This window comes from Brienomyrus brachyistius, unplaced genomic scaffold (genome assembly GCF_023856365.1).
Source record: "Brienomyrus brachyistius isolate T26 unplaced genomic scaffold, BBRACH_0.4 scaffold77, whole genome shotgun sequence".
NCBI classification, from domain to species: Eukaryota; Metazoa; Chordata; class Actinopteri; order Osteoglossiformes; family Mormyridae; genus Brienomyrus; species Brienomyrus brachyistius.
The window spans coordinates 336975-347893 of NW_026042352.1; the positions used below are offsets into that span (position 1 = coordinate 336975).

Genomic DNA, 10919 nt, shown 5'->3' on the forward strand with positions numbered 1-10919 from the left:
GTGCTTGCTATGGCAACACATATACTAAAATTGGAACGATACAGAGAAGATTAGCATGGCCCCTGCGCAAGGATGACACGCAAATTCGTGAAGCGTTCCATATTTTGCTTGGTTTCCCTGGTTCCTAACTTAATCAAACTGCATGCTATGATAGAGTCTAGTCAAGTGGCTTTTATTGTCATTTTGACCATATACAGTGATACAATACACAGTGAAATGAGACAGCATTCCTCCAGGACCATGGTACTATGTATAACACTACATCGACACAGGACTACATAAAGAGCAAGTGTGCAAAAACAGTGTGACACAAGACAGTGCAATAGAAGAAATAGAAGTGATAATAGGAGGTAAGACAGGCTAAGTGTGAAGTGCAACAGTGCAACTGGTTGTGCAAAACGTTATTGAGGTATTGGACACCATGTGGAATATTCCTAAATGAAACTATTGCAATACTTCTCAAGGAATGGACGTTAGGAGGAAACCTGTTCAGTATAGATGATTGGAATAATCAGAAAAATATAAAGCAGCATGACATTCTTTCACTGGAAAAGACTGAGCCTGGTACAAGCATCTTATGGTTATATGTGAAGATGAGGAAAATATCAGATGGCTATGCTGACTCAAATGTTATTTGTACCACAGTTCTGTATTTAGGTCTTTGAATCTAAAGTATCTGATACAGAACAGATGACCGGGGACATGTAGAATTGAGTCTCCAATGAAAAATGCTTGAAATTAACTCAACTCTGCATTTTAGAATGGAAACTCCCACTTGGACTTTGACCCTCTTTCATCATTCAGTTGACTAAAATATCATGCAGAATTTTTTTTGACACTTAAATGCTAAAGGAAGCGAGGATTTAATCCTTGAATCAAAAGAATTAGGTCCAGAAAAGATTACTGGAGAATTGTAAAAACCCTAACCCTAATCCTAACCCTAACCCTAACCTGAGAGTTGTAAAATTTTATCTAATGAAAATGCTTGAAATTGACTCTAATCTGCATTTTAAATTGGAAACTCCCACTTTGACTTTGACCCTCTTTCATCATTCAGTTGACTAAAATGTCATGCAGAATTTTTTTTGACACTTTAATACTAAAGGAAGCGAGGAATTGAATCCTTGAATCAAAAGAATTAGGTCCAGAAACGATTACTGGAGAATTGTAAAAACCCTAACCCTAACCCTAATCCTAGCCCTAACCCTAACCGGAGAGTTGTAAAATTTTATCTAATGAAAATTCTTAAAATTGACTCTAATCTGCATTTTAAATTGGAAACTCCCACTTGGACTTTGACCTTTTTCCATCGTTCAGTTCATGAATATATTCTGAGACAGATCATTTTTGACAAGTACATGCTAAGGAAAGTCTGTAATTTATTCCTTGAATCAAAAACTTTTGATCCAGGAAAGATTACCAGAGAAGTGTGATTTTTTTCTCCAATGACAATGCTTGAAATGGACTCTAATCTGCATATTAAATTGGAAACTCCCACTTGGACTTTGACCCTCTTTCATCATTCAGTTGACTAAAATATCATGCAGAATTTTTTTTGACACTTAAATGCTAAAGGAAGCGAGGATTTAATCCTTGAATCAATAGAATTAGGTCCAGAAAAGATTACTGGAGAATTGTAAAAACCCTAACCCTAATCCTAGCCCTAAACCTAACTGGAGAGTTGTAAAATTTTATCTAATGAAAATTCTTAAAATTGACTCTAATCTGCATTTTAAATTGGAAACTCCCACTTGGACTTTGACCTTTTTCCATCGTTCAGTTAATGAAGTTATTCTGAGACAGATCATTTTTGACAAGTACATGCTACAGAAAGTCTGTAATTTATTCCTTGAATCAAAAACTTTTGATCCAGGAAAGATTACCAGAGAAGTGTGATTTTTTTCTCCAATGACAATGCTTGAAATGGACTCTAATCTGCATTTAAAATTGGAAACTCCCACTTTGACTTTGACCCTCTTTCATCATTCAGTTGACTAAAATATCATGCAGAATTTTTTTTGACACTTAAATGCTAAAGGAAGCGAGGAATTGAATCCTTGAATCAAAAGAATTAGGTCCAGAAAAGATTACTGGAGAATTGTAAAAACCCTAACCCTAATCCTAGCCCTAACCCTAACCGGAGAGTTGTAAAATTTTATCTAATGAAAATTCTTAAAATTGACTCTAATCTGCATTTTAAATTGGAAACTCCCACTTGGACTTTGACCTTTTTCCATCGTTCAGTTCATGAAGATATTCTGAGACAGATCATTTTTGACAAGTACATGCTACAGAAAGTCTGTATTTTATTCCTTGAATCAAAAACTTTTGATCCAGGAAAGATTAGCAGAGAAGTGTGATTTTTTTTCTCCAATGACAATGCTTGAAATTGACTCTAATCTGCATTTTAAATTGGAAACTCCCACTTGGACTTTGACCCTCTTTCATCATTCAGTTGACTAAAATATCATGCAGAATTTCTTTTGACACTTAAATGCTAAAGGAAGCGAGGATTTAATCCTTGAATCAAAAGAATTAGGTCCAGAAAAGATTACTGGAGAATTGTAAAAACCCTAACCCTAATCCTAACCCTAACCTGAGAGTTGTAAAATTTTATCTAATGAAAATGCTTGAAATTGACTCTAATCTGCATTTTAAATTGGAAACTCCCACTTTGACTTTGATCCTCTTTCATCATTCAGTTGACTAAAATGTCATGCAGAATTTTTTTTGACACTTAAATACTAAAGGAAGCGAGGAATTGAATCCTTGAATCAAAATAATTAGGTCCAGAAAAGATTACTGGAGAATTGTAAAAACCCTAACCCTAATCCTAGCCCTAACCCTAACCGGAGAGTTGTAAAATTTTATCTAATGAAAATTCTTAAAATTGACTCTAATCTGCATTTTAAATTGGAAACTCCCACTTGGACTTGGACCTTTTTCCATCGTTCAGTTCATGAAGATATTCTGAGACAGATCATTTTTGACAAGTACATGCTACAGAAAGTCTGTAATTTATTCCTTGAATCAAAAACTTTTGATCCAGGAAAGATTACCAGAGAAGTGTGATTTTTTTCTCCAATGACAATGCTTGAAATGGACTCTAATCTGCATATTATATTGGAAACTCCCACTTGGACTTTGACCCTATTTCATCATTCAGTTGACTAAAATATCATGCAGAATTTTTTTTGACACTTAAATGCTAAAGGAAGCGAGGATTTAATCCTTGAATCAATAGAATTAGGTCCAGAAAAGATTACTGGAGAATTGTAAAAACCCTAACCCTAATCCTAGCCCTAACCCTAACCGGAGAGTTGTAAAATTTTATCTAATGAAAATTCTTAAAATTGACTCTAATCTGCATTTTAAATTGGAAACTCCCACTTGGACTTTGACCCTCTTTCATCATTCAGTTGACTAAAATATCATGCAGAATTTTTTTTGACACTTAAATGCTAAAGGAAGCGAGGAATTTAATCCTTGAATCAAAAGAATTAGGTCCTGAAAAGATTACTGGAGAATTGTAAAAACCCTAACCCTAATCCTAGCCCTAACCCTAACCGGAGAGTTGTAAAATTTTATCTAATGAAAATTCTTAAAATTGACTCTAATCTGCATTTTAAATTGGAAACTCCCACTTGGACTTTGACCTTTTTCCATCGTTCAGTTCATGAAGATATTCTGAGACAGATCATTTTTGACAAGTACATGCTACAGAAAGTCTGTAATTTATTCCTTGAAACAAAAACTTTTGATCCAGGAAAGATTACCAGAGAAGTGTGATTTCTTTCTCCAATGACAATGCTTGAAATGGACTCTAATCTGCATATTATATTGGAAACTCCCACTTGGACTTTGACCCTATTTCATCATTCAGTTGACTAAAATATCATGCAGAATTTTTTTTGACACTTAAATGCTAAAGGAAGCGAGGATTTAATCCTTGAATCAATAGAATTAGGTCCAGAAAAGATTACTGGAGAATTGTAAAAACCCTAACCCTAATCCTAGCCCTAACCCTAACCGGAGAGTTGTAAAATTTTATCTAATGAAAATTCTTAAAATTGACTCTAATCTGCATTTTAAATTGGAAACTCCCACTTTGACTTTGACCCTCTTTCATCATTCAGTTGACTAAAATATCATGCAGAATTTTTTTTGACACTTAAATGCTAAAGGAAGCGAGGAATTTAATCCTTGAATCAAAAGAATTAGGTCCTGAAAAGATTACTGGAGAATTGTAAAAACCCTAACCCTAATCCTAGCCCTAACCCTAACCGGAAAGTTGTAATATTTTATCTAATGAAAATTCTTAAAATTGACTCTAATCTGCATTTTAAATTGGAAACTCCCACTTGGACTTTGACCTTTTTCCATCGTTCAGTTCATGAAGATATTCTGAGACAGATCATTTTTGTCAAGTACATGCTAAAGAAAGTCTGTAATTTATTCCTTGAATCAAAAACTTTTGATCCAGGAAAGATTAGCAGAGAAGTGTGATTTTTTTTCTCCAATGACAATGCTTGAAATTGACTCTAATCTGCATTTTAAATTGGAAACTCCCACTTGGACTTTGACCCTCTTTCATCATTCAGTTGACTAAAATATCATGCAGAATTTTTTTTGACACTTAAATGCTAAAGGAAGCGAGGATTTAATCCTTGAATCAAAAGAATTAGGTCCAGAAAAGATTACTGGAGAATTGTAAAAACCCTAACCCTAATCCTAACCCTAACCCTAACCTGAGAGTTGTAAAATATTATCTAATGAAAATGCTTGAAATTGACTCTAATCTGCATTTTAAATTGGAAACTCCCACTTTGACTTTGACCCTCTTTCATCATTCAGTTGACTAAAATGTCATGCAGAATTTTTTTGACACTTAAATACTAAAGGAAGCGAGGAATTGAATCCTTGAATCAAAATAATTAGGTCCAGAAAAGATTACTGGAGAATTGTAAAAACCCTAACCCTAATCCTAGCCCTAACCCTAACCGGAGAGTTGTAAAATTTTATCTAATGAAAATTCTTAAAATTGACTCTAATCTGCATTTTAAATTGGAAACTCCCACTTGGACTTTGACCTTTTTCCATCGTTCAGTTAATGAAGTTATTCTGAGACAGATCATTTTTGACAAGTACATGCTATAGAAAGTCTGTCATTTATTCCTTGAATCAAAAACTTTTGATCCAGGAAAGATTACCAGAGAAGTGTGATTTTTTTCTCCAATGACAATGCTTGAAATGGACTCTAATCTGCATTTTAAATTGGAAACTCCCACTTGGACTTTGACCCTCTTTCATCATTCAGTTGACTAAAATATCATGCAGAATTATTTTTGACACTTAAATGCTAAAGGAAGCGAGGAATTGAATCCTTGAATCAAAAGAATTAGGTCCAGAAAAGATTACTGGAGAATTGTAAAAACCCTAACCCTAATCCTAGCCCTAACCCTAACCGGAGAGTTGTAAAATTTTATCTAATGAAAATGCTGGAAATTGACTGTAATCTGCATTTTAAATTGGAAACTCCCACTTGGACTTTGATCCTCTTTCATCTTTCAGTTCATGAAGATATTCTGAGACAGATCATTTTTGACAAGTACATGCTACAGAAAGTCTGTATTTTATTCCTTGAATCAAAAACTTTTGATCCAGGAAAGATTAGCAGAGAAGTGTGATTTTTTTTCTCCAATGACAATGATTGAAATTGACTCTAATCTGCATTTTAAATTGGAAACTCCCACTTGGACTTTGACCCTATTTCATCATTCAGTTGACTAAAATATCATGCAGAATTTTTTTTGACACTTAAATGCTAAAGGAAGCGAGGATTTAATCCTTGAATCAATAGAATTAGGTCCAGAAAAGATTACTGGAGAATTGTAAAAACCCTAACCCTAATCCTAGCCCTAACCCTAACCGGAGAGTTGTAAAATTTTATCTAATGAAAATTCTTAAAATTGACTCTAATCTGCATTTTAAATTGGAAACTCCCACTTGGACTTTGACCCTCTTTCATCATTCAGTTGACTAAAATATCATGCAGAATTTTTTTTGACACTTAAATGCTAAAGGAAGCGAGGAATTTAATCCTTGAATCAAAAGAATTAGGTCCTGAAAAGATTACTGGAGAATTGTAAAAACCCTAACCCTAATCCTAGCCCTAACCCTAACCGGAGAGTTGTAAAATTTTATCTAATGAAAATTCTTAAAATTGACTCTAATCTGCATTTTAAATTGGAAACTCCCACTTGGACTTTGACCTTTTTCCATCGTTCAGTTCATGAAGATATTCTGAGACAGATCATTTTTGACAAGTACATGCTAAAGAAAGTCTGTAATTTATTCCTTGAATCAAAAACTTTTGATCCAGGAAAGATTAGCAGAGAAGTGTGATTTTTTTTCTCCAATGACAATGCTTGAAATTGACTCTAATCTGCATTTTAAATTGGAAACTCCCACTTGGACTTTGACCCTCTTTCATCATTCAGTTGACTAAAATATCATGCAGAATTTCTTTTGACACTTAAATGCTAAAGGAAGCGAGGATTTAATCCTTGAATCAAAAGAATTAGGTCCAGAAAAGATTACTGGAGAATTGTAAAAACCCTAACCCTAATCCTAGCCCTAACCCTAACCGGAGAGTTGTAAAATTTTATCTAATGAAAATTCTTAAAATTGACTCTAATCTGCATTTTAAATTGGAAACTCCCACTTGGACTTTGACCTTTTTCCATCGTTCAGTTCATGAAGATATTCTGAGACAGATCATTTTTGACAAGTACATGCTACAGAAAGTCTGTAATTTATTCCTTGAAACAAAAACTTTTGATCCAGGAAAGATTACCAGAGAAGTGTGATTTCTTTCTCCAATGACAATGCTTGAAATGGACTCTAATCTGCATATTATATTGGAAACTCCCACTTGGACTTTGACCCTATTTCATCATTCAGTTGACTAAAATATCATGCAGAATTTTTTTTGACACTTAAATGCTAAAGGAAGCGAGGATTTAATCCTTGAATCAATAGAATTAGGTCCAGAAAAGATTACTGGAGAATTGTAAAAACCCTAACCCTAATCCTAGCCCTAACCCTAACCGGAGAGTTGTAAAATTTTATCTAATGAAAATTCTTAAAATTGACTCTAATCTGCATTTTAAATTGGAAACTCCCACTTTGACTTTGACCCTCTTTCATCATTCAGTTGACTAAAATATCATGCAGAATTTTTTTTGACACTTAAATGCTAAAGGAAGCGAGGAATTTAATCCTTGAATCAAAAGAATTAGGTCCTGAAAAGATTACTGGAGAATTGTAAAAACCCTAACCCTAATCCTAGCCCTAACCCTAACCGGAAAGTTGTAATATTTTATCTAATGAAAATTCTTAAAATTGACTCTAATCTGCATTTTAAATTGGAAACTCCCACTTGGACTTTGACCTTTTTCCATCGTTCAGTTCATGAAGATATTCTGAGACAGATCATTTTTGTCAAGTACATGCTAAAGAAAGTCTGTAATTTATTCCTTGAATCAAAAACTTTTGATCCAGGAAAGATTAGCAGAGAAATGTGATTTTTTTTCTCCAATGACAATGCTTGAAATTGACTCTAATCTGCATTTTAAATTGGAAACTCCCACTTGGACTTTGACCCTCTTTCATCATTCAGTTGACTAAAATATCATGCAGAATTTCTTTTGACACTTAAATGCTAAAGGAAGCGAGGATTTAATCCTTGAATCAAAAGAATTAGGTCCAGAAAAGATTACTGGAGAATTGTAAAAACCCTAACCCTAATCCTAACCCTAACCCTAACCTGAGAGTTGTAAAATATTATCTAATGAAAATGCTTGAAATTGACTCTAATCTGCATTTTAAATTGGAAACTCCCACTTTGACTTTGACCCTCTTTCATCATTCAGTTGACTAAAATGTCATGCAGAATTTTTTTTGACACTTAAATACTAAAGGAAGCGAGGAATTGAATCCTTGAATCAAAATAATTAGGTCCAGAAAAGATTACTGGAGAATTGTAAAAACCCTAACCCTAATCCTAGCCCTAACCCTAACCGGAGAGTTGTAAAATTTTATCTAATGAAAATTCTTAAAATTGACTCTAATCTGCATTTAAATTGGAAACTCCCACTTGGACTTTGACCTTTTTCCATCGTTCAGTTCATGAAGATATTCTGAGACAGATCATTTTTGACAAGTACATGCTACAGAAAGTCTGTAATTTATTCCTTGAATCAAAAACTTTTGATCCAGGAAAGATTACCAGAGAAGTGTGATTTTTTTCTCCAATGACAATGCTTGAAATGGACTCTAATCTGCATATTAAATTGGAAACTCCCACTTGGACTTTGACCCTATTTCATCATTCAGTTGACTAAAATATCATGCAGAATTTTTTTTGACACTTAAATGCTAAAGGAAGCGAGGATTTAATCCTTGAATCAATAGAATTAGGTCCAGAAAAGATTACTGGAGAATTGTAAAAACCCTAACCCTAATCCTAACCCTAACCCTAACCTGAGAGTTGTAAAATATTATCTAATGAAAATGCTTGAAATTGACTCTAATCTGCATTTTAAATTGGAAACTCCCACTTTGACTTTGACCCTCTTTCATCATTCAGTTGACTAAAATGTCATGCAGAATTTTTTTTGACACTTAAATACTAAAGGAAGCGAGGAATTGAATCCTTGAATCAAAATAATTAGGTCCAGAAAAGATTACTGGAGAATTGTAAAAACCCTAACCCTAATCCTAGCCCTAACCCTAACCGGAGAGTTGTAAAATTTTATCTAATGAAAATTCTTAAAATTGACTCTAATCTGCATTTAAATTGGAAACTCCCACTTGGACTTTGACCTTTTTCCATCGTTCAGTTCATGAAGATATTCTGAGACAGATCATTTTTGACAAGTACATGCTACAGAAAGTCTGTAATTTATTCCTTGAATCAAAAACTTTTGATCCAGGAAAGATTACCAGAGAAGTGTGATTTTTTTCTCCAATGACAATGCTTGAAATGGACTCTAATCTGCATATTAAATTGGAAACTCCCACTTGGACTTCGACCCTCTTTTATCATTCAGTTGACTAAAATATCATGCAGAATTTTTTTTGACACTTAAATGCTAAAGGAAGCGAGGATTTAATCCTTGAATCAATAGAATTAGGTCCAGAAAAGATTACTGGAGAATTGTAAAAACCCTAACCCTAATCCTAGCCCTAACCCTAACTGGAGAGTTGTAAAATTTTATCTAATGAAAATTCTTAAAATTGACTCTAATCTGCATTTTAAATTGGAAACTCCCACTTGGACTTTGACCTTTTTCCATCGTTCAGTTAATGAAGTTATTCTGAGACAGATCATTTTTGACAAGTACATGCTATAGAAAGTCTGTCATTTATTCCTTGAATCAAAAACTTTTGATCCAGGAAAGATTACCAGAGAAGTGTGATTTTTTTCTCCAATGACAATGCTTGAAATGGACTCTAATCTGCATTTTAAATTGGAAACTCCCACTTGGACTTTGACCCTCTTTCATCATTCAGTTGACTAAAATATCATGCAGAATTATTTTTGACACTTAAATGCTAAAGGAAGCGAGGAATTGAATCCTTGAATCAAAAGAATTAGGTCCAGAAAAGATTACTGGAGAATTGTAAAAACCCTAACCCTAATCCTAGCCCTAACCCTAACCGGAGAGTTGTAAAATTTTATCTAATGAAAATGCTGGAAATTGACTGTAATCTGCATTTTAAATTGGAAACTCCCACTTGGACTTTGATCCTCTTTCATCTTTCAGTTCATGAAGATATTCTGAGACAGATCATTTTTGACAAGTACATGCTAAAGAAAGTGTGTAATTTAGTTCTTGAATCAAAAACTTTTGATCCAGGAAAGATTACCAGTGAAGGGTGATTTTTTTTTCTCCAAAAACAATGCTTGAAATTTACTCTAATCTGCATTTTAAATTGGAAACTCCCACTTGGACTTTGACCCTCTTTCATCATTCAGTTGACTAAAATATCATGCAGAATATTTTTTGACACTTAAATGCTAAAGGAAGCGAGGATTTAATCCTTGAATCAATAGAATTAGGTCCAGAAAAGATTACTGGAGAATTGTAAAAACCCTAACCCTAATCCTAGCCCTAACCCTAACCGGAGAGTTGTAAAATTTTATCTAATGAAAATTCTTAAAATTGACTCTAATCTGCATTTTAAATTGGAAACTCACACTTGGACTTTGACCTTTTTCCATCGTTCAGTTCATGAAGATATTCTGAGACAGATCATTTTTGACAAGTACATGCTAAAGAAAGTGTGTAATTTAGTTCTTGAATCAAAAACTTTTGATCCAGGAAAGATTACCAGAGAAGTGTGATTTTTTTTCTCCAATGACAATGCTTGAAATTGACTCTAATCTGCATTTTAAATTGGAAACTCCCACTTGGACTTTGACCTTTTTTCATCGTTCAGTTCATGAAGATATTCTGAGACAGATCATTTTTGACAAGTACATGCTAAAGAAAGTCTGTAATTTATTCCTTGAATCAAAAACTTTTGATCCAGGAAAGATTACCAGAGAAGTGTGATTTTTTTTCTCCAATGACAATGCTTGAAATTGACTCTAATCTGCATTTTAAATTGGAAACTCCCACTTTGACTTTGACACTCTTTCATCATTCAGTTGACTAAAATATCATGCAGATTTTTTTTTGACACTTAAATGCTAAAGGAAGCGTGGATTTAATCCTTGAATCAAAAGAATTAGGTCCAGAAAAGATTACTGGAGAATTGTAAAAACCCTAACCCTAATCCTAACCCTAACCCTAACCTGAGAGTTGTAAAATTTTATCAAATGAAAATGCTTGAAATTGGCTCTAATCTGA

At 33.6% G+C, this 10919-nt stretch overlaps 1 non-coding gene across 1 annotated transcript; it reads left to right on the top strand.

The window, feature by feature from the left end:
- LOC125726816 (U6 spliceosomal RNA) lies at positions 1-107 on the top strand. The gene has a single exon (XR_007388422.1). It is a non-coding gene; the product is annotated as a U6 spliceosomal RNA (small nuclear RNA).
- The last annotated feature ends 10812 nt before the right edge of the window (positions 108-10919 follow it).